This window comes from Puma concolor, chromosome E2, assembly GCF_028749965.1.
Source record: "Puma concolor isolate L17-30 chromosome E2, mPumCon1.1.hap2, whole genome shotgun sequence".
NCBI classification, from domain to species: domain Eukaryota; kingdom Metazoa; phylum Chordata; class Mammalia; order Carnivora; family Felidae; genus Puma; species Puma concolor.
The window spans coordinates 44,145,782-44,171,043 of record NC_141681.1 but is presented as its reverse complement, the minus strand read 5'-3'; the positions used below and the strand labels follow the sequence as shown (position 1 = coordinate 44,171,043).

The window sequence follows — 25,262 nt, the reverse complement described above, 5'->3', positions numbered from 1 at the left end:
TAGGAAACTCAATCCAACAATACATTAAAAGAATCATTCGCCACCTTCAAGGGATTTATTCCTGGGCTGCAAGGGTGGTTTAGTATTCACAAATCAATCAATGTGATATACCACATTAAAAAAAGAAAAGAACCGGGGCACCTGGGTGGCGCAGTCGGTTAAGCGTCCGACTTCAGCCAGGTCACGATCTCGCGGTCCGTGAGTTCGAGCCCCGCGTCAGGCTCTGGGCTGATGGCTCAGAGCCTGGAGCCTGTTTCCGATTCTGTGTCTCCCTCTCTCTCTGCCCCTCCCCCGTTCATGCTCTGTCTCTCTCTGTCCCAAATAAAAAAAAAATGTTGAAAAAAAAATTTAAAGAAATCTATTGATGAAAAAAATTGAAGATAACACAAAGAAATAGAAAAACATTCCATGTTCATGGATTGGGAGAACAAATATTGTTAAAATGTCTATATTACCCAAAGCAATTTATACATTTAATGTAATCCCTTACCAAAAATACGAACAGCATTTTTCACAGAGCTAGAATAAACATTCCCATCAATTCTAAAATTTGTTTGGAACCACAAAAGACCCTAAAATAGCTAAAGCAACCTTGAAAAAGAAATACAAAACCAGAGGCATCATTATTCTGAAGTTCAAGTTATATTACAAAGCTGTAGTGATCATGACAGTATGGTACTGGCACAAAAACAGATACATAGATCAATGGAACAGAATAGAAAACCCAGAAATGAACCCACAAGTATATGGTCCATTAATCTTGGACAAGGCAGGAAAGAATATCCAAATGAAAAAAGACAGGCTCCTCAACAAATGGTGTTGGGAAAACAGAACAGCAACACGCAAAAGAATCAAACTGGACCACTTTCTTACATCATACACAAAAATAAATTCGAAATGGATTAAAGACCTAAATGGGAGACAGGAAACCATCAAAATCTTAGAGAAGAACACCTCTTTGACATCGGCCATAACAACTTCTTGCTAGATATATTTCCTGAGGCAAGGGAAACAAAAGCAAAAACAAACTATTGGGACTTAATCAAAATAAAAAGTTTCTGCACAGCAAAGGCAACAATCAACAAAACTAAAAAGTAACCTACAGAATGAGAGAAGATATTTGCAGATAACAAATCTGATAAAGGGCTCGTATCCAAACAAAATACATAAAGATCTTATAAAACTCAACACTCAAAAAAATGAATAATCCAATTAAAAAATGGGCTGAAGACATGAATAGACATTTTTCCAAAGAAGACCTAATGACACATGAGGCCAACAGACACATGAAGAGAGGCTCAACACCACCCATCATCCAAGGAAACATAAATAAAACCACACTGAAATATCACCTCACACCAGTCAGAATGGCTAAAACAACAGGTGTTGGTGAGGATGTGGAGAAAGGGGAACCCTCATGCACTGTTGGTGGGAATGCAAACTGGTGCAGCCACCTTTCCTTATTGTTTTCTTAATACCATTTTCTTTTCTCTAGCTACTTTACTGTAGGAATACAGTACATAACACATATTACAAAATACATGTTAATCAACTGTTTGCATTATCAGTAAGTCTTCCAGTCAACAGATGAATCAAAAGATACATTATTTTGCAGCTGGGTCTTACAGAGAAAAGATCTCAGGATCCCCCAGGATTTCCCTACATTTAAAAAGGGCCACTCCGGGGCGCCTGGGTGGCGCAGTCGGTTGGGCGTCCGACTTCAGCCAGGTCACGATCTCGCGGTCCGTGAGTTCGAGCCCCGCGTCGGGCTCTGGGCTGATGGCTCAGAGCCTGGAGCCTGTTTCCGATTCTGTGTCTCCCTCTCTCTCTGCCCCTCCCCCGTTCATGCTCTGTCTCTCTCTGTCCCAAAAATAAATAAACGTTGAAAAAAAAAATAAAAAATAAAAAATAAAAAGGGCCACTCCTCAGTAATGAGGGATCTGAAAAATAAGCATCATGAGATTAGTGATCCTTCTGAAATGAAAGGAGGAAAGTTCATTCCCTAATCTTCTAGGTTAGGTTAGGTTCCTTCCAAAGCTTACATCACAGAGCAAAGAGGACATGCAGTAATTCATTTTGGAAGTCCTAGAAAAGCTATTCTTGGAGAGCCAATCTCATCGGATCCCCACTTCTTTCCTCCCCCAGTTTTATGCATAGCCCCACCCCCCATGGTGTGTCAGTGCCCCATCCCCCACATTGTTCAAGGGTCAGACATAATACAAATCCTTCTCAAACTTCCCAAAAACCAGGAGAGGAGGAAACACCTCCACATTCATTTTACAAGGCCAGCATTACCCTGATAATAAAACCAGACAAGGACACTACAAGAAAAGAAAAACAGGCCAATATCCTGATGAACATGGATTCAAAAACTCTCATCAAAATATTAGGACAACAAATTCAACAGTACATTATAAGGATTATATACCATGATCAAGTGAGATTTATTCCATGGATTCAAGAATGATTTGGGGCGCCTGGGTGGCTCAGTCAGTTGAGCGTCCGACTTCGGCTCAGGTCATGATCTCACGGTCCGTGAGTTCAAGCCCCGTGTCGGGCCCTGTGCTGACAGCTTGGAGCCTGGAGCCTGTTTCGGATTCCGTGTCTCCCTCTCTCTCTGACCCTCCCCCGTTCATGCTCTGTCTCTCTCTGTCTCAAAAATTAAATAAACGTTAAAAAAAAATCTTTTTTAAAAAATGATTCAACGTGGGGTGCCTGGATGGGTCAACTGGTTAAGCATCCAACTTTTGGTTTCTGCTCAGGTCATGATCTCATGGTTTGTGAGTTTAAGCCCCACATCTGGCTTGGCACGATCAGGGTGGAACCTCCTTGGGATTCTCTCTCTCCTTCTTTCCGTGCCCCTCCCCCACTTGTTTGCATGCTCTCTCGCTCTCAAAATACTTAAAAAAAAAAAAAGAATGATTCAACATCCACAAATTAATCAATGTGATACACCATATTAACAAAATGAAGGATAAAAATCATAAATCATCTCAATAGATGTAGAAAAAACATTTGAAAATATTTAACATCCTTTTGTGACAAAATTCTCAACCAACTGGGTACAGAGGAATGTACCTCAACATTATAAAGGCCACGTATGATAAGACCACAAGTAACATTACACTGCATGGTGAAAAGCTAAAAGCTTTTCCTGTAAGATCAGAAACAAGTCAAGGATGCCGATTGTCTCCACTTTATTCAACATAGTAGAAGGTCCTAGATCAATCATTAGATAAAAAATAGAAATGAAAGACACCTAAATAAGAAAGGAAGGAATAAAATTTTCTCTATTTACAGATGACATATTAAATACAGAAAAGAGTCCATCAAAAAACCATTAAAATAAATTAATTCAGTAACGTTGCAGAATATAAAATCAATATATAAAAATTGGCTGCATTTTTATAGACTAACAAAAAGAGTAATTATGAAAAATCCCATTCACAAAAGCATCACAAAGACTAAAATATTTAGGAATAAATTTAACCAAGAAGGTAAAAAGATCTATATGCTGAAAACTACACAAAATTGATGAACGAAACTGAAGAAGTCACAAATAAGTGATATTATGTGCTTATGTGCTTAATAAGGTATTATGTGCTTTTAGAGTGGAATAATTAATGTCATGAAAATGTCTGTATTACCCAATGTGATTTACAAATTCAGCGCAATTCCTATCAAAATTCCAATGGCATTTTTCACAGAAAAAAAAAATCCTAAAATTTGTACAGAATCACAAAAGACCCCAAACAGTCAAGGCAATCTTGAGGAGTAACAAAGCTGTACTTACCTGGCAGGAGAGATACCATGATCATGAAGGTGGTTTTCCTGGGGCAAGGCTTATCCATTGCACTCTGAATGTACTGATCTCTGTGATTTTCCCAAATGTGGGAAATTAAACAGACTCTTAACTATAGAAAACAAACTGATGGTTACTAGAGGGGAGGTGGGCAGGGGTATGGGTTAAATAGGTGATGGGTATTAAGGAGGGCACTTGTAATGAACACTGGGTGTTGTATGTAAGTGATGAATCACTAAATTCTACACCTGAAACGAATATCACACTGTATTTTAACTAACTGGAATTCAAATAAAAACTTGGAGGGGCACCTGGGTGGCTCAGTCAGTTAAGCTTCTGACTTCAGCTCAGGTCACTATCTCACAGTCCATGAGTTCGAGCCCACATTGGGCTGTGTACTGACAGCTCAGGGCCTGGAGCCTACTTTGAGTTTTGTGTCTCCCTCTCTCTTCACCCCTCCCCTGCTCTCTCTCTGTCTCTCTCACTCTATCTCTCTCAAAAATAAATAAACATTAAAGGGCACCTGGGTGGCTCAGTTGGTTAAGCCTCCAACTTCGGCTCAGGTCGTGATTTCATGGTTCGTGAGTTTGAGCCCTGCATCAGGCTCTGTGCTGACAGCTCAGAGCCTGAAGTCTGCTTCAGATTCTGTGTCTCCCTCTTTCTCTGCATCTCCCCTGCTCACACTGTCTCTGTCTCAAAAATAAAAATAAACATTAAAAAAAATTTTTTAATAAAATAAAAACTTGGAAAAAAAAGAAATAAACACTTCCTAATTTCAAACTATATTATGAAGCTATGGTAATCAAAACAGTATGGTATTGGCATAAAAGAAGACACAGAGACCAATGTAATAGAATAAAGAGCCCAGAAATAAACCCATTCATACATGGTCAATTAATTTACAACAAAGGGGCCAAGAATATACAATGGAGAAAGGATATTCTCTTCAATAAATGGTTCTAGGATAAGCAGAAAACTACATGCAAAAGAATGAAACTAGACCCCTCTATTACACCATGCACAAAAATCAATTCAAAATGCATTAAAGATTTGACTATAAGACTTGAAAACATAAAACTCCTAGAAAACATAGGGGGTAAGCTCCTTGACATCAGTCTAGGCAATAATTTTTGTATTTGGCATCAAAAGCAAAAGCAGCAGGGGCACCTGGGTGGCGCAGTCAATTAAGCCCCTGACTCTTGATCTTGGCTCAGGTCATGATCTCACAGTTGGTGAGTTCAAGTCCCACATCGGGCTCTGTGCTGACAGTACAGCACCTAGCTTGGGATTCTGTCTCTTCTTCTGTCTGCCCCTCCCCCACTTGTGTTTTTTTTCCCTCTCTCTCTCCTCTCAAAATTAAAAAAAAAAAAGTAACTTAAAAAAATAAAAAATCAAAGGCAGCAAAAACTAAAATAAACAAGTGGAACTACATCAAACAAACAAACACTCTGTACAGCAAAGGAAATCATCAATAAAATGAAAAGGCCAAATGGGAGAAAATATTTGCAAACTTGTAACAGGTAAGAGGTTAATATCTAAAATATATAAAGAGCCCAAAATATAAAGAATATATAACTATATACACAACTCAATAGTACAAAAACCAAACAATTCAACTAAAAAATGGGCAGAAGGTCTGAATAGATATTTTTCAAAGGATGATGTATGGATGGCCAAAAGGTACACAAAAAGGTACAAAGTCAGTAATCATCAGGAGAATGCAAATCAAAATCACAATGAGATATCACTTCACACCTGTCAGAATGACTGTCATGAAAAAGATAAGAGATTAACAAGTATTGGTGAGAATGTGGAGAAAAGGGAATCTTTGTGCACTGCTGGTGGGTGTTTAAGTTGGTGTAGCCACTATGCAAAACATTATAGAGATTCCTCAAAAATGATAAACAGAACTACCATTTCTGGGTATATATCTAAAGAAAATACAAATAGGATCTTGAAGAGCCATTTCTACTCTCATGTTCACTGCAGCATCATTCACAATTGCCACAATATAGAAACAACCTAAGTGTCCATCAATGGATGAAGAGATGAAGATGTGAATATATATACAGGAATTCTAAATATGTATTTAATTCAATATATTTAATTCAGCAGTAAGTAAGAAGAAAATCTTGCCATTTGCCACAATGTGGATTTCACCTTGAGGACATTGTGCTAAATGAAACATGTCAGGCCAAGAAAGATAAATACTGTATGATATCACTTATATGTAGAATCTAAAAAAGTCAAACTCATGGAAACAGAGAAAAGAATGGTGGCTTTCCCGGGGCTTGGGGGTGGGAGAAATGGAGATGAAGAGATGTTGGTCAAAAAGTAAAAACTTTCCATTAGAAGATGAATTAGTTCTGGCAATCTAATGTACAGCACGGTGTTATAGTTAATAATACTATATTATATACTTGGCAGTTACTAAGACAGCTCTTAAATGTTCTCACCTCAAAAAAAGAAATGGTAACTTATGTGATGAGTTGGAGGTTTTGGCTCACGCTATGTTGGCAATCATGTTGCAATATATAAGTACCAATTCAACAGGTCGCACACTTCAAGCTGACAAAATAGTATACGTCAATGATATCTCAATCAAGTTGAAAAGAAGATAAAATTCAATTAGTTTTCATAGTAAAAAAGGCTGCATCTTGTATGGTTCCAATGGTCTAACATTCAGGAAAAGGCAAAATTGTGGAGATAGTTAAAAAAAAAAAGTGGTTTCCAGGGTTTGGAGGAGGAATAAATTAGCAAAGCACAGATTTTGAGAACAGTTAAATATTCTGTATAATAATATAATACAATGCAGTCAGGCTCTATGCTTACAGTGTGGAACCTATTTGGGATTTCTCTCTCCCTCTTTCTCTCTCTCAAAAATAAATAAATAAGTGAATAAACAAACAAACAAACAAACAAACATTAAAAAGGGGGGTTCACATCCGGGACATATAAAGAATTATAACTCAACAACAACAACAACAAAACAAGGCAACTAAAAAATAGGCAAAAGGCTTGAATAAACACTTCTCCAAGAAGAAATACAAATGGCCAGTAACCACAAGAAAAGATGTTCAACATTAGGGAATTGCAAATCAAAAACACAGTGAAATACCACTTCACTACCCTTAGGACAGCTAATACCAAAAACAGAAAATAAAAATTTTGGATAAAGAACATGTGGTATCTATCTATCTATCTATCTATCTATCTATCTATCTATCTATACACACACACACACATATATATATAGGAATATTATATATATAATGGAATATTATTCAGCCATAAAAAAGAATGAAATGTTGCCATCTGCAATGATGTGGGTGGAGCTAGAGAGTATTATGCTAAGTGAAATTAGTCAGTTAGAGAAGGACAAATACCATATGATTTTACTCACAGGTGGGACTTAAGAAGCAAATCAGATGAGAAAGGGGGAAAAAAGAGAGAAGCAAACCAAGAAATAGACTCTTAACTACCAAGAACAAACTGATGGTTATAAGAAAGGACATGGGTGGAGACAGATAAATAGGTTGCGGGGATTAAGGGGGCACATGTTGTGACGAGCACCAAGGGTTGTATGGAAGAGCTGAATCACTAAATTCCACACCTGAAACTACTAGAAACACTGCGTGTTAACTACCTGGAATTTATTTTTTTAAGGCTGTTTATTTATTTTTGAGAGAGACAGCATGAGCAGGGGAGGGGCAGAGAAAGAGAGGGAGAAGGAGAGAATCCCAAGCAGACTCCGCACTGTCAGCACAGAGCCTGGTGCGGGACTCAAACTTGTGAACCGTGAGATCATAACCCAAGCCGTCGTCAAGAGTCAGACCCTTAACCGACCGAGCCCCCCGGGTGCCCCCACTAACTGGAATTTAAATAAAAACTTTAAAAAAAATTTTGGTGAGGACATGGAGGAACTGCAACCCTTGTATAATGCTGGCGGGAATGTAAAACGGGGCAGAACTATGAAAGGTAGTATGGTACCTCCCCCTCCCCCAAAATTGAAAATATAATTACCATTATGATCCAGAAATTCCACTTCCGGGTACTAACCCAAAGAAGTAGGGACTTGGAAGTTATTTGTACACCCATGTTCATAGTAGCATTGTTCGCAATAGCCAAAAGGTACAAGTAAGTCAAGTGCCCGCTGAAGGATGACAGGATTAGCAAAATGTGGCATATATATTCAGCCTTAAAATGCAAGGAAATTCTGCCACGTTTCAACATGGATGAAACTTGAAGACATTATGCTAAGTGAAATGCCAGTGATAAAAGGACGAATACTGTATGATTCCACTTATACGAGGTAACTAGAGCGGTTAAATTCATAGAGACGGAAAGTGGAATGGTGCTTGTCAGGGGCACGGGATAAAGGAGATGGGGAGTTAATGTTTAATGGGTAGAGTTTCAGTTTGGGAAGATGAAAACAGTTCTGGAGATGGATGGTGGTGATGGTTACATTTATGTTAATATACTTAATGTCAAGGAATTGTCTCTTAAAAATAGAGTGCAAACTTTGTGTTCTGAATATTTTACTACAATGAATAAAACGATGCCTGAAGCCTCAAGTGTCTCCCATACCTGAATGTTTACACAGTAACAAAACGGATGCACAGACCAAAAGTGAAAACATAAAGTTTGCTTTTTTTTGCATCAGAGGGTAACTGGGGAAGTGTTCTGGGTAAGGATGAAGGATTTCTGGGCATTCCTCAGGTGACCTCAAAAAGAATTCTGTTGAATAATAAGTTTATCCTTCTTTTCTACTTTGAAAAGAAAAAAGACATCAAAGAGAATCTTCCGGCTAAGATAACAGCAAACCCAATGCCAATGTGCATTTGCCAATGCCAATCTTCATCACAAGAACTGGCATGAGTACTGTGTGTAACTGGGGTAATGGATCTAGGATTTTTCTTTTCTGAGGGACATATCTCAATTCTATTGCTCTGTAATGGGAGGCACCCAGAGTTTTTTCCGTATATTCTCTCTCTGCTTGGGTCGTAGGCCCTGAGCAAGTGGCTAGTGCATCCTTCTGCCTGGAATCCCAAGGATTCCCATGGGCTGAGGCGAGGAGGGTGCCATAAGAACATGTTGCCAGGACAGTCTGGGCATCTACAATGCATGGCCCCTAGATAAATAAAAGATAAAAGAAAACCTCTCTACCCAACCAAGGTTCCCTCGGAAGATCAACAGCCATGCCCTGCCCCCACCCTTCACCCCCACTCTTCACTGGCCTTCTATTTGGCTGCCTTTCCTTCCTGCTTAAGAAGCTGTACCTGGTTCACTACGTTAGTTGTGTTCTTGCCAAAGCAGATTCTGAGACAAAGTTCTGGGGACAGGATGTTTATTTGGGGTGTGATTTCAGGGTGAACAGGTACGAAACTGGGAGGGAGAAAAGCCACCGCTATTAGCAACTAGGTCTCAAACCTGCGTCCAGCCCTCTCAGAGACAGTATGCAACGTATCTCAGAATTGATCCGCTAGAGATCAAGGAGGTGTGTATTTTTTTAAAGGCTGCTCTGTGGATATTAAGTACCCCTGCACTTTCAGAGTGAGCCTGACAATGGCCCGCCAAGCTCCCACGTGGCAGAGAAAGCTGCCAAGCAGTAAGAAGACATACAAGTATTTGAGGAGGCACCATGTCTGCTGGGGGGCAGGGGAGGCTGTCCACTATCGCTGCACATGAACTCGGGCAGGTGAAAATGGGGGGGGGGTCTTCATGATTAATGGAGGAAATGACATGTCAGCAGCAGACATGAAAAGACACATTGTGGCTTTCACCTCCAAATCCTAAATTTTGGTATCAGAGATTTAGAAAGATGTCCTGTCATGATAATTTCCCCAACACCAGATTAGATAAAGATTCTACAGTTTGGCAGAGGGAAGTAAGAGGGGAGGCAGCACATGGAAAGCACCGGTGCTACTGATGCCTAGCAGTCCTCAGGCGGTTCTGTGGAAGTTGGGCAACAGCCAAGATATTATCTGTGTTGTGAGAACAAACTACCCTTCATCATCTCTCCTCGTCTTTAGACAAGGCACCCATCATACCTGTACGCTCATCTATAGGTGAGAGTACTTATCCGAGACCTTGCACCCGTCCAACTCATCTGGATGGCTAGCACCGTTCCAGTAAGCCCCCGGAATGGGTGAGCAGTGGAACATACCTCCTGGTTCACATGCACTTGGCTGGAGTGTAGATTCTCTGCCCACAACCTCCCTGTGCCACCTTCTTTCCCCTTAGCTTCTACAGAGACAGAGGTTCGTACCCCATTTTAGAAGCAGCCTCTACCCATGATGTGGAGTGGAGTTGAGGGGTGAGGGCAGCCCCAGGGCCACCTCTCATCCTGAGCAAGGTGGCCTTCCACTGCCACCAACAGAGCACACATCACAAGAAGATGAGTGACTGCCAGTGCATCCAGTTTAGGGAGGATCCCATAGGCTCCTTGCCACGAGGATCATAGGAACACTCATCCTGAGAAGGTCCCGGTGGTGAAGGCCTCGCAGGCTCTTTCCTCAGGCAGCTCTCAGTGGGCCATCACTGAACTAGGCGAGAGTGGGGCAGTTAGACATGAGAGAGCTCCAGAATCACCCCTACGGAGCAGAGCCACAGGAGGAGTTCTGAAGCCCTGGGACCCAGGAACCCAGCTCTGTATATAAGACCCACTTTGTGGTAAGAGTATGTGGAGGCAGCTCAGTCCACCACAGAAAAAAAAAACTGAAATGTAAGAGGCAGTTTCTTGGTCCTGGCCAGGCTCAGCGCTTATCCTGCAACCAAGAACCGTATCTTTGTTCTTTGTCTCCGTGTCAGTTGCTTGGGACAGGAGCCCCTTCGTACCAATGATTTTACTTTGCACTCACCACAGCCATGGAAATGGGAGGTACTTTTTCCCATTTTTTAGATGTATATCAGAGGCCCAGAGGACTGTAATATATGCAGACACAAGTGAGTTCACCGAGCCTGTCTCTCCAACAGGGGGCGGTAGGAGCAGATTCTGCTCCTCAGGAGCCATCAACATTTCTTCACACACTTTCTCTCTCTGAGCCTCCGTTTCCTCACTTCTAAGACTATGAGGATTACTCCCATTTCTCAAGGTGGCTGAGAGGCTGAAATTTGGTAGATAATGCATGTGACCTGTGGGTCCTGGTCCACAGAAGTGCTCAGACACTCTAGCTGCTGTGATTGTCGTCTTCCCCACCTTCCCAACCCTATAACAAGTTCAGTTGAGGAACTGCATCCTGAGGGCATTCACATCCAGCCCCAGCCAGAAGTCACAGGTGTGGTCCGTGCGGTATCCCCCCAAAGAGCCCAACCTCTAGCCCAGGGGGTAAGTACTTGGCGGCAGATTTGCAAGTCTTTATCGGAATCTCCAGTCAGACATCTGGACGCGGCAGTTTGCTGAGACTACCTATATCAGGCAAATGGCTTCTTTAGGGCTCCCGGCCAGGATGGCTCCAGTAACACAAAGGACATGAGTACGCTGCATCCTAAAAAGAAAAGGTCCTACAACCCGATGAGGCCTCAAGGAGAAAGAGACACCAAGTTGCATGGCAAAATCATTGGACACTTATGGAAAGGGGCCTGACACCTTGTTTGGAGTGTGGCTTTTGGATGTGAGCAAGTAAAGGTGGATTCCTCTCAATCTCGTGCATAAGAGTATCCAAAGGTATGCCTGAAAAGCTCTCTTAAGGCTCCCTCCAATACAGCAAAAAGAGGAGGAAGGGGTAACTCGTCCCATCTGGAGGGATAGGAGTGGGTATTCTGGGGCAGGACAGAATGAAGTTGCTGAGGAGGTCTTGCCAGTATTCCAGATGAGTCTATGGGTTCCTGGGAGAGGATGGGGGCTGCAATGAACCTGCAGCGATTTATTGTTCCAGGTCAGCTTCCTCCTGCTGTTTTTCCAGGGACTAGCAGCTTGAAGCAGGGCCCTGTCCCCATCGGGTATGACAGCAATTGAGAGAGGATATGTTCTAGTCCTTGTCTTGGTGTGTAACAGGTCTAGGGAGCGGGGGGCCCTTTGGAGAATGTGTCCTGGTGTGTAAGCCACAGAATAACCCCCTGGATTCTACAGAAAGAGGTAAAATGAGGATATTAGGGAAGCATGGACAAAGGGTTGGGGGTGCTAGGATAAAGTCTGGACAATGTAAGTGGCCAGTGGCAGTGGTGACAGTCTAAAGAGGATCCAGGCACTTGTGTTGCTGAGGCTGGAGTCAGGAAGGCCAGAGCCCAGGGCCTGACACACTGGCCAGGTGGTGCCATGGAGACAGGTGAGCCTGGAGGTTCTCGGGCTAGTGGCCTGGCATTGCCGAGCAGTCAGGGCTTGCCCGAGTGGTCAGAGGCTACACTGGTCTCTTTCTGGTCTTTTCCTACATCGCCGGTGTCTGCCCCATCCCTTCTACCTCTTTATTCTGTGAGGTTCTTGAATCTCCAAGGTTCCCAGGGAAATGCCATGGTGAGCAGGGCAATGGGTTGAGCCTGCCCTGGGATGAGCAGAGTCCCCAGATAGGCACCAGAGCCACAGACACATACATACGGCTAGACCCACAAACATGTCAAGCACATGCTCCTCATCCTCTGGTGCCATTTTGTCCTCAAAGCAGTGTTTCAGTTTTCTGGCATTTGCAACATCACAGGGTTGTCTTGATATTTTGCCACTACATTAGCATCATTGACTAGGGGTGACAATCAGGATTACACAAACATTCTTGGGACGCCTGTCTGGCTTAGTCAGTAGAGCATCTGACTCTTGGTCTCGGGGTTGTGAGTTCATGCCCCATGTAGGGTACAGAGATTACTTAAAAATAAAGTCTTTAAAAAAAAAGATTACACAAAAGTTCTTATGCACAGCTAGGCAAATGTCACTATCTGGACCACAAGGGTGAAGTGTCAGACCCTTAAGACACTCACCAAAAAAGTCACTCATTCCTTCCTCCTAACATGCTCAGAACTACCCTAAGAAGGTTTCAGAAAGCCTGGAAAAACCATGTCTTCAGCCACCTACTTCTGTGGGAGGCAGAAACAAGGTGTCGCAGAGCAACACAAGAACGCCAGCCAGTTTCAGGGTGCAGATGGCAAGTGCTCCCTACCCGCCATGGGACTCTTTTATACCAACTGTTAGTCCCACAGGGCGCTGCATAAGTCTGTGCCAGAAGTTTTATTTTCCAAGAGACATAAGCTTGGAACTCCTAGGACCACAGAGGGGGATACAGGTGTGGGCAGAGTACAATAAGCCCTGAGTCTAAAATCGCCCTGGATCAAGTTCCCTTCTCCACCTTGAGGGCCCTGCCTAGGGTCAACGGACCCTATGGCAAGCATAAGGGTGAAAACCAAAGGAACGTGATGGGGGAAAGAGCCCGGAAAAAGGAAACTGCAAAGTCTACACAGGCAAGGCAGAGAATCAGAGTACAGGGTGGCCAAGAACCCAGTCCTGGAGTCTGGCTGCTTAGTTGACACTTGCCAGCTGGCCATGCAGTCATGGGCTGTTCACCCATCTCTCTGAGTGTGTCTCTCCACTTAGACCTTGAGGGTAGTGTACCATCCAGCCCCTGGCCTTGATTTGAGGAGTCAGCAACATAATGCCCATAAGGTTTAGCAGCCTAATCCTCACCACAGTATAAGGCCTGGAATCTGCAGAGTAAGGGCTCAGTGGAATTTTAAGTGATTATTAGAGGAATAAAGGAAAACAATCCTTGATCTGTAGATCCTCTCTCTCTTGCAGCATGGTTACCAAATCAGGCCTCCTGAATGATGGCCCACATGAACCTGCCTGGATGTGAACTTGAAGACATTCTGTTCTCAATTTTATCGACTTTCAGGAAATTTTGTGCTTATGTAAAGGCCTCACAGCCAGTAAGTGTCAAGGGAAGGCTGGAGCACAAGCCCTCTACCCTCCTGTTCAGGCTCTCTGGTGGCTACTGCCCTGCCCTGCTTTCATCACAATCTCTGCCTTTTACCTGCTCAGTGGCCTCCATGAGCCAGTTTCAGGAGTCTGGACTGCCCTCCTACATGCTGGCCCGGAGATTCTAGTGGCCCATTGACTGAGTCCTGCTACCTGGTTATCTGATACAACCTCAAATCAGAACTGAATTTATCAATGTTCTGCCAGTCTAGGAATCTTACTTAGCTTGGTGACCCTGAACTCCCAGCTTCCAGGGGCCCTTTGCGTGGAGGTGGGACCTCAGGAGAAGCAGAGGGCATGAGCACCTCATAGTCAATGCGCTCCACCTCACTCTGCCCAGGGGAGGCTGCTGTGAGTGGAGCCTTGAGGAGGTGCAGGTCCTTAGCAGCATCCAGGAGACTTAGGGTGCAATACTGAAAGTGGGGTCATGGCTCAGCTGCTGAGGATATTCTCAGAGGACGTAAAATGTTACTCGCCTCATTGAGTGAACTTCCTTCTTTTAGTAGCTCTTGCCTTGGCCTTCTTTGGCTGCTACTACTGAATCCAAGAAACCAGATGCTACGAAGCAGCTCAGCTGGGACAAGAAAGGTTATTAGCAAAATCCATGGCCTGGAAAGTATAAAATCATCAAAGATGACGTATCCCCAGCCAGATGTTCTGACACCCTCTGGGAAAGATGTCCTTGTCATGACCCCTCGGCTGGCTCCCATCCTCTGGGAGGGGATTTTAAAAACTGACATCCTGAATGAGCAGGTCCAGCTCCAGAATGCCACCATTGGATTCATCACGTTTCTGCTAAAAAACCCAAAACCCACCTGAAGATATTGCTGGAACTGCAGAGATGTACTTCATGGCGGGACACAGGGTGAACTACTACGTCTTCACTGACCAGCCAGACTACGTTCCTCATATTAACATCCAAAAAGGTGGGCAGACAGTCATCCTCAAGGTCCAGAGCCATGCCCACTGGGAGGACATCTCCACTCACCGCACGGAGATAATCAATTTTCCCCAGCAACGCTTCCACCAGGAAGCAGATAACCTTGTGTGTGTGGATGCGGACATGAAGTTCAGCGACCACACGGGCGTGGAGATCCTCTCCTCCTTGTTCCGCACCCTGCATCCTGGCTACCGTGGGCTCAGTCGGACCCACTTCCCGTATGAACGTTGGCCTCAGTCACAAGCCCGTGTTCCTGAAGATGAGGGGGACTTTCATTACACAGGGGCCTTTTTGGGGGGTCAGTGCCAGAGGTTTACAGGCTCAGCAAGGCCCGCCACAAGGCACAAATGGCCGACCAAGCCAACCACATCAAAGCTGCGAGGCATGGTGAGAGCCACCGGAACGAGTATCTGCTTTACCACAAACCCTCCAAGGTCCTCTGCCCTGAGTACCTGGGGAATCACAACATGCTGCACAATACCTGGGATCAGCAGGTATCAACTTGTCTTCCAACATAAAGTGCATTGGATTTGTGACTATGGAAGAAGCACCAGGAAATCAAGACTTATCAAAGGAAGCTTCTAGAAAGGACTGAGGTGATGGTGAGGCAGCCCTCATCTTCTTCCTGGCATTAAATTAAAACCAGTTTTACCCAGAAACGGTATAACCCCTCTTCCTTTTCCTGTCTGGTTGAGAAAAATTGCCGATGCCTCCCACCATCTCCCCAAATGTAGGCTCTCCTTGTACCGTCCTCCCCTACCGCCATACACCAAACACACACTCTTAGGCAGGCCTGATTCCAGAATTCAAGCATGGTTCCTGAGTTGCCATCAACTTTAAATTCTCACTGTGTGCTCCCAACGCTTTTCAGGATGGAGGAGGTGGGTGGTCTCACCTTGTCCTAACATATCAGGGATCGGAGATAAGATCGTTTCCAAAACAAGGAAGAGGTTCCTAGACACAAAGTCTCCTGTCTCTTGTGGCACAAAGTCACACACGGGCCTGCTCTGGCCTTGGCCAAGCAGATGCCCGCAAGCCTTCCATTTAGTTTCCTTGTTAAAACTAAAAGAATAAAGTGACACCAAAAAAGACATCCTTTCCTGGTGCTTGGCTTCTTGTCTATCCCCAAACACTGCCAGCTGTCCACTGAGCGACAAATAGATCTCTCTGCCTCCCCTTCCCCTGCTGACTGCTTCTGTGTCGGTTTCAATTTACTAGTGATTTGCCAGTGTCCTCTTAGCTGAAGTAAACCTATGTGTAGATGATAATAGGAAGTTTGTAATTTTCATGAGAACCTGTTGTTTTTACTTTAAAGTGATATTGGTGTCCTTCAACAAGGCTCTTATGTGTCATGAAATCTGGCATCCCCCTTGGTCCTGCTTCTCCCCTCATACACAAAGGGCAGAGGCAAGTTGCACAGGAGCAACATTTATTTCTCTTCTGTTGGCAGCAAACTTTACTAATTTCAGGGCCCTTTCCAACTGTTAAAGGCTCTGATTCTCAAGTTGTATGTTTTTCTGTGTCAACACTGATCAACTTATTTCTACACAAGAATAATTCAGGAAAAATGTTTTCCTCTCTATGCAAGATGAAAAAAAAATTTTTATGTTTATTTTTGAGAGAGAGCATGCGCAGGGGAGGGGCAGAGAGAGAGAGAGACAGAGAATCTCAAGCAGAATCCGCACTATCAGCGGGGAGCCTGACACGGGGCTCAAACTCAGGAACCACAAGATCATGCCCTGAGCCGAAATCATGAGTTGGATGCTTAACTGACTGAGCCACCCAGGTGCCCCAAGATAAAAATATCCTCATAGGATCACAGAAGCCTGACTGTCAGCTGTGGCTGCAGAGCAGGTCCTGCAGTCCAGGTCTTCCCTTCCTGATCCACGGTCTACCCTGAACTCCAGAGTGAAAGGGTGTCCCAGAACCGGCCTCTCCATCCTTTCAGACCTCTGTCCAGCCAGAGGCCTCAAGGGGCACTTCTCGGCCCTTCCACCTAGCTGAAAATGAAACACAGTCTAATTTCTGGTTTCCTACATTTTTTTAAATAGACTTTTTTCTTTTATATATATATATATATTAAATATAATTTATTGTCAAATTGGTTTCCATACGACAGCCAGTGCTCATCCCAACAGGTGCCCTCCTCAATTGCCATCACCCACTTGACTTTTTTTTTTAAAGCAGTTCTTGATTTACAAAAAAAAAAAAGTGACAGAACATGGGATTTTCCATAGCCAACTCCCCTTCTCCCTCTCTATACCATTTCTCTTATAATTAACCCTTTGCATTAGTATATTTGGTACAAATGAGAAGCCAATGCTAATATATTATCATTAATTAACTTCCACAATTTATGCTAGGTTTCATTCTTTGTGCTGTATATTCTATAGCTTTTGACAAATGTATAATGACATGTATTCATCATTATAGTATCATACAGGATAGTTTTACCTGCCCTAAAAATCCTCCGTGCTCCACCTGTGTATTCATCCCTCCCTCCCTCTTTCTGATCCCATGGCAAACACTGATCTTTTTACTCTTTCCATGGTTTTGCCTTTCTAGAATGTCATGTAGCGGGAACCATACAGTGTGTAGCTTTTTAGATTGACTTCCTTCACTTAGCAATATCCATTAAGGGTTTCTTCCATGTCTTTTAGTAGCTTGGTAGCTCATTTCTTTTTATCACTGAATAATATTCCATGTTATAGTTGTATCAGTTTGTTTTTCCACTCATCTACTGAAGGGCATCTTTCTTGCTTCCAAGTTTGGGAAATTATTCATGGGAAGTATTGTATGGGGACATATGTTTCAACTCATTTGGGTAAATATCAACTGGATCGTATGGTAATAGTGTATTTAGCTTTGTAAAAGAAACTGCCAGTCTCCAGAGTGACTGTACTGTTTTGCATTCCCAGCAACAATGAAGAATTCCTCTTGTTCCACACACTTCCTTTGTTTGGTGTTTCTGTTTTGGATACTGGCCATTCTAATTGTTGCGTAGTGGTATCTCATTGTTTTTTAATTTGTAATTTCCTAATAACACGTGAAGTTGAGTATCTTTTCAGAGGTTATTTGCCATCTGTATATATTCTCTGGGACCATGTCTATTCTGACCTATTATACCCTTTTCAATTGAGTTTGTCGTGTTATTATTGCTGGGTTTTAAGAAATTTCCATATTTTTGATACCAGTCCTTTATCACATATGTGTTTTGTAAAGATTTTCTCCCAGTCTGTGGCTTGTCTTCCCATTCTTTTAACACCATGTTTTGCAAATCCTGAGTTTTCAATTTGAATAAAGTTTAAATGATGTTTTCTTTCACAAACTGTGCATTTGATGTTATATCTAAAAAGTCATCACCAGGGGCACCTGGGTGGCTCAGTCGGTTAAACGTCCGACTTCGGCTCAGGTCGTGATCTGTGGTTTGTGAGTTAGAGCCCCTCGTCGGGCTCTGTGCTGACAGCTCGGAGCCTGGAGCCTGGAGCCTGTTTCAGATTCTGTGTCTCCTTCTCTCTCTGCCCCGCTCCCACTTGTGCTCTGTCTCTATCAAAAATAAGTAAATGTAAAAAAAAATTTTTTAAATAAATAAAAATAAATAAATAAATATAATAATCATCACCAAACCCAAGGTCACTTTAATTCTCCATCTTCTGGGAGTTTTTGTGGGTTTTTTGTTTGGTTTGGTTTCTTACATTTAGGTTTGTGACCATTCTGAGTTAATTTTTGTGAAGGGTATAAGGTCTGTGTCCAGATTACTTTTTTTTTAGATGTGGATGTTCAATTGTCCAGCAGCAACTATAGAAAAGACAATCTTTTTCCCACTGAATTACCTTTGCTGCTTTGCCAAAAATCAGTTGACGATATTTATGTGGGTCTACTTCTGGGCTTTCTTTTCTGTTCCATTTATCTGTCTATTTTTCCACCAATACCCTACTGTCTCGATTACTATAGCTTTATACTACGTATTGTCAGTCCTCTGTTCTCCTTCAATATTATGCTGGGTATTCCAGATCCTTTGCCTCTTCATACAAACTTAAACTTAAGGATCAGTTTGCCAATATCCACAAAATGACTTGCTAGGATTTACACTGTGATTGCATTTAATCTATAGATCAAGTTGGGAAGAACTGACATCTTGACTATACTGAATCTTCCTATCCATGAACATGGAGTATCTCTACATTTATTTAGTTCTTTAATTCCATTCATTGGTTTTGTAGTTTTACTCACAAACATCTTATATATATCTATATATATAGTTACATTTACTCTCAAGTATTTCATTTTGGGGGAAGCTAATATAAATGGTATTATTTTTAATTTTAAATTCCAATTGTTCATTGCTGGTATATACGAAAGCAGTTAACACTTTCGAATATTAACTTATATTCTGAAACTTTGCTATAATCACTTATTAATTCCAGGAGTTCTTTTTTTCTTGATTATTTAGGATTTTCTATACAGACAATATAGTCACCTACAAACAAAGATTTTCATTTCTTCCTTCCCAACCTAAATATTTCTATTTCCTTTTCTTCCCTTATTGCCTTAGTTAGGACTTCCCATACTATGCTGAAAAGGAATGATGAGAAAGCATATTCTTACCTTGTTTCTGATCTTAGCAGGAAAGCTCCTAGCTGCTCACCATTAAGTATGATGTTATTTGTAGTGTTTTTGAAGTTGTTCTATATAAAGCTGAGAAAGCTCTCCTCTATTTCTACTTTGCTGAGGTTTTTTAAAATAATGAATGAATGCTAGATTTTTGTCATATGCTCTTTATGCATCTATTGATATGATCATGCGATTTTTATCCTTTAGTCTGTTGATGTGATGGATGACATTAACTGACTTTCCAATGTCAGACTGCATCCTTGGAATAAATCCCACTTGGCTGAGGTGTAGAACTTCTCATACCTTGTTGGATTTGATTTGCTAATATTTTGTTGATTTTTGTACTTATGTTCATGGGAGATATTGATCTGTAGTTTTTTTCTTGTAATGTCTTTGTCTAACATTGGTATTAGGGCAATGCTGGCCTCATAGAATGAATTAGAAAGTATCCCTTCTGCCTTTATCCTCTGAATGAGATTGTAGAGAAATGATATAACTTCTTAAATATTTGGTAGAACTCACCAGTGAAACTACTTGGAGCTGGTACTTTCTGTTTTGGAAGATTATTAAATATTGATTCAAACTCTTTAATAGACATAAAAAGCCTATTCAGTTTGTTTTTTCTTGCGTGAATTTTGTCAGACTGTGTCTTTTAAGGAATCGGTTCATTTCACCTAAGTTATTAAATTTGTGGGCATAGAGTTGTTTATAATATTCTTTTATTATCCTTTTAGTATCCATGGAGTCTGTAGTGCTGTGAACTCTTTCATTTCTGATATTAGTAATTTGTGTCTTCTCTCTTTTGAACTAGCCCAGTTAGAAGCTTATTGATTTTGTTGATATTTCAAATAATTAGTTTTTGGTTTTGTTGATTTTATCTGTTGATTTCCTGCTTTCAATTTCATTGACTTCTACCCTCTTATTATTTCTTTTCTTATTACTTTGGATTTAATTTTCCTTTCTTTCTTCAATGGCTAAAGTTTCTGGTTTAGATGAATGATTTTAGATTTTTCTTCATCCCACAAATTTAGGTAGATTATATTTTCATTTCATTTATTTCAAAATATTTTAAAATTTCTCTTGCAAGTTCCTCTTCAATCCACGCATTGTTTAGAAATGTGTTGTTTAATCTCCACATATTCTGAGATTTTCTAGCTATCTTTTCTAGTTTAATTCCATGGTAGTCTGAAAACATGTTACATGATTTCTATTCTTTTAAGTTTAAATTGTGTTTTATGACTCGGAATGTAGTCTCTTTGGTGAATATTCCACATTTGAGAAGAATGTGTATTCTACTACTGTTGGATGACATATTCTATAGATGCTATATATACCAGAATAAATAACTGATGGTGCTCTTAAGCTCAGTTATGTCCTCATTGATTTTCTGCCCGTTAGATCTGTTCATTTTTTTTGTAGAGGGGTGTTGAAGTCTTCAACTATAATAGTGGATTCATCTATTTGTACTTGCAGATGTATCAATTCTATATTGGATTTTCATTTTCATTCAGTTAAAAGTATTTCTTAATTTGCCTTATAATTCTGTGTCTGAGTCTTCATTAATATGTTGTCTAATTTCCAAATGTTCATGGATTTTCCCAGATCATGTACTTTAATGCTTTCTAGTATAATTTCTTTGTGACCAGAGAAATACATTCATGATTTTAATCATTTTAAATTTGTTGAGATTTTAGTTCCTAGAATATGGCGATCTTGGTGAACATCTCTTGGGTACTTGAAAAGAAAGTGTATTCTGTTGTTGGATGGAGCAGTCTAAAAATAAATGTGAATTAGTTCAAGTTAGCTGACTGATTTCTTCAAGGATCCTATATCCATACCAATTATTCATTCAATTGTTCTATCAGTTATTGAGAAAACTGCAGAAATTTTGTATTGTAATTGTGGATTGGTCTATGTTTTACTTTAGCTTCTCACTTATTGTTTAAGTAATTTAAGGTTTGTTGTTAGGTGTATACACATTTATGATTATCATAATCTCTTAGAAAAGGCCTCTTTATCAGTCTTTTATATACTTATTTTACTTCAGTAATATTCTTTGTTGATAAACCTACTTTGTATGATTTCACTATAGGCATAATAGTGTTGTTTAGACTAGCGTTAGTGTAGCATATCTTTTTCCATCCCCTTACTTTCATTTAACTTTTCATTTTGAGGTCACTGTAGATTCACACACAGTTGTAAGAAACAAAAAGATAACCCATAAGTTTCCCCCTTGGCATCAACTTGCATAATTATAGTACAATATCAAGACCAGAAAATTGACATGATACAGTTCACCAGGCTAATATTTCAAGTTCACGTACTCGTGTGTGTTTATATCTACACAATTTTGTCAAGTGTAGATTTGTGTGACAGTCAAGACACAAAACTGTTCCATCACAAGGATCCCTTTTATAACCACAGCCACCTTCTTCCCTCCTTAGCTACCTAATTCTTCTCTGGCAACCACTAATCTGTGATTTTAAAAATATTACATAAATGGAACCACACACTATGTGCCCTATTGATATTGGCTCTTTGCACTTAATTCCCTTGAAAACCATTCAAGTTGTAGCATGTATCAATAGTTTGGTACTTTTTATTGCCAAATAGTATGGATGGACCACAGTTTATTTAAGCATTCACCTACTGAATGACATTGGGGCTATTATGAATAAAGTTGCTATAAACATTTGGGCACAAGTTTTTGCATGAACTTAAGTACTCATGATCTGGGGCATACAGTCAAGAGTGCAACCGATACGTGAAATAAGTCAACCAAAGAAAGACAAATACCATGATATCATGCACATTTGGAATTTTTAAAAGCAAAGGAACAAACAAAGAAAAAAAGAAACAAAAAAACAGATACTTCAATACAGAGAACTGGTGGTTGCCAGAGGGGAGGTGGTGAAAAGGATTAAGAGTACCCTTAGAGCACTGAGTAATGTACAAAATTGCTGAATCCTTATATTGTAACACCTGATACTAATACAATGCTGTATTTTAATTATACTTCAATTTAAGAAAGAAAATTTAAAAATACAAAAATAATAAAAAATAAAAATAAAGCAATTTCACTTCTATACAGTACCAAACAACAACTGGAAATTGACACAAAAAATACTTTTTAAAAGAGCCTCAGACATGAAATTTTTGGAGATAAAATGTACAAGAAATATAAACAGAAAACTAGAAAATACTTCTGAGAAAAATTAAATATCTAAATAAAGGGAAATATATTCTGTTTTTATGGACTGAAACACTCACTATTGTTAATGTGCTAATTATCTTCAAATTAATCTAAAGCAATCCCAGTCAAAATCCTAGTATGTTTTCAGTAGAAGTTGACAAGGGGGTCTAAAACCATATGGAAATGCAAGAGTTAGAATAGCGAACACAAATTGGAAAAGAAAAACAGAGTTAGAAGACTATATTATCCAATTTCAAGACATATTATAAAATCATATTAGGACTTTAAGATACTTGCCAAAGTACAGATAAAGAGATGAATGAAACAGAATAGAAAATCCAAAAATAACGTCATATAAGAGCAACTGATTTTTTAAGAGAAGTGCAAAGCCAATTCAGTGAGAAAAGATACTCTTCAACTAATTTAGATGGTGCAATCGGATGTCCTTTTTTCAAGAGAACTTTCACCCCCATGTCTCACACAATAAAGGAGAATTAACTGAAAATGAATTATAAATCTAACTATAGATCCTCCTTTACATTAGAGACTTTTTTCTCTTGAGTTATACAGATTTCTTTTATATAACTGAAAAAATGGGTTCAATAAAAGAAAAAAAAAAGACAAATCTGACTTCACTAACATCAAAGACTTCTGCCATAGGAAAGACACTGTTAAGAGATGAAAAGAGAAGCCGCACACTGGATGCCTATATAGGCAAACCACATATCTAACAGGTTTCCCATATCCAGAATTTATTAAGAATTCTTAAAACTCAATAAAATAACAAAACAAATGTTTTAAAATGAGGAAAAGATTTTAACAGACAATTCACTAAAGAAAATAGGAGAATGTCATAAATCATATGTAAAATTTCTAAGAACACTAGTTGCTAAGGGAATACAAGTTAGAGTCACAATGAGATATCACTACACACATCTGGGAATGGCTGAAATTAAAAAGATTGACCTACCAAGTGTCGATGAAGCTCCAGAGAAGCTAGAACTCTCATCAGTTGCTGATGGGAATGTAAAATGGTAAAACCACTTTGGGACAGTTTTGTCAGTTCACAGAATGACAAACACTCACCAATCCCTTGATTCAGGCATTGTACTGCTAAGTATTAACCCCCCAAAAAGACTGGTTCATGAATGTTCATAACAGCTTTATTTATAATAACCTCAAACTGGAATCAATCCAAAGGTTCATTAACAGATGAACAGAATAAGAAATCAGGGTATGTTCATACCAGAAAACACTACTCAGTAATGAAAAGAAGGAAGTACTCAAACATATGACTTGAATGAATTCCAAATAATTGAACAAAATGAAAAGAGATAACAAACAAAAAAGAATAAATATTTTATAATTCCATTTATATAACATTCTAGAAAAGGTAAACAAGTCTAGAATGAAAGACAGTTAATCTCTGATCATGGGGATAAGGAGCCAAGAAGGAAGACAGGGACTATAAAGGGTCATGAGGTAACTTTGAGGGTGATCTATATATTCATTATCATTATTATGGTGGTTTCACGGATATATACATATGTTAAAATATCACATTTTAGGTCCAGGCTCATACAGGCACCAGTAGCAGGTGGTCCACACACTGCTGCATCGTGAGACTCTGGGAAGATTGATGTCATCAAGATGGCTGGGTAGGAGCTACAAGCCTTCATCCTCCCACAGAAAAACAACAATTAAAAAAACTATCCAGGACTAAAAATAGTTTGGAGAGGACTCAAGAGTTCAATTAAGAACCTACAGGGGCACCTGGGTGGCTCAGTTGGTTAAACGTCTGACTCTTGATTTCAGCTCAGGTCATGATCTCATGGTTTCATGGGTTCAAGCCCCACATCCCTCTCCTTCTCTCTCTACCCCTCTCTCTCCCTCTCTCTCTCTACCCCTCCCCTGCTCACGCTTTCTTTCAAAATAAATAAGTAAACAAAACAAAACAAAAAAGAACCTACAGTAACACAGTAGAGCAAAAAAATGAAGAATAATCTCACAGGATGGACTGCCGGGGAGCTCTGCTTACCTGAGATGTCCGGAGATGGCTAGCAGAAGAGAGAAGGGGCAGAGACCTTTCATCAGTATCAACCACATGGTGGGTGCCATCATTGACCCCCAGAGCCTGCTCTGCAAGGAGCCTGGCAGCCCTTGCCACCGAGAACTTAAACATCCCCCACATCAGCCACACCTGCAGCTTTTACGGCAGAGAACCTTGCGTTAATCAGCACAGAACCCATACTCCGTTCCAGAGAGGGCACCAGCAGTTTTTGCCACAGCCGTGCCACCCTGGAACCCTCGGGGAGGGCATCGCTGCTGCAGGTCCTTCCCTGAGGGAGCTGCTATTACGCTACCCCGGGACCAGGGCTACCAGCCCCCCCACCCCCTGCCTGCATGTGCCCTGGATCCCAGAGTCCTTGCTGCTCTGCGTGTGCCGACACTTCAGATCTCAGATGCATAGCTTCTCCACGTGTGCCCACATCTTGGGCAGGAGAGCTACTGCTGCTTCAGACCATCCAATGCCCAAAGCCACTGTTGCTCCACTGGTACATGGGCTCCAGTCCCTGGCTCTGTGGCTGCTCTGCACATGCCCGTGCCTCAGACACCGGAACCACTGCATCTGTAGGCTAGCCAGTTCTCAAGACCCCAGAGACATTGTTGCTCTGTGAGCACCCAACTCTAGACTCCAGGTCCATGGCTGTTCCGTGGCACGTATGCACGGGACACCAGTGCTACCACAACCGCAAGGGTGCCCGAAAGCCACACCTGCTACCAAGAGGGATCCCCCTGGCCACAACATGGGCTA

The 25,262-nt window shown here is 41.0% G+C and overlaps 1 long non-coding RNA gene and 2 pseudogenes across 1 annotated transcript in view; 2 read left to right on the top strand and 1 right to left on the bottom strand.

Moving 5' to 3' along the window:
• Positions 1 to 25,262, bottom strand: part of LOC147573527 (uncharacterized) — a 45,656-nt gene that overhangs the window by 18,362 nt on the left and 2,032 nt on the right. The window contains exons 2-3 of the long non-coding RNA XR_015245161.1: positions 4,326 to 4,491; positions 3,794 to 3,914 (exon numbers count right to left, since the gene is read on the bottom strand). This is a non-coding gene — a long non-coding RNA (uncharacterized LOC147573527). The remainder of the gene's footprint in view (positions 1 to 3,793; positions 3,915 to 4,325; positions 4,492 to 25,262) is intronic.
• LOC112851453 (U1 spliceosomal RNA) lies at positions 3,786 to 3,915 on the top strand (annotated as a pseudogene).
• LOC112851257 (histo-blood group ABO system transferase pseudogene) lies at positions 14,166 to 25,125 on the top strand (annotated as a pseudogene).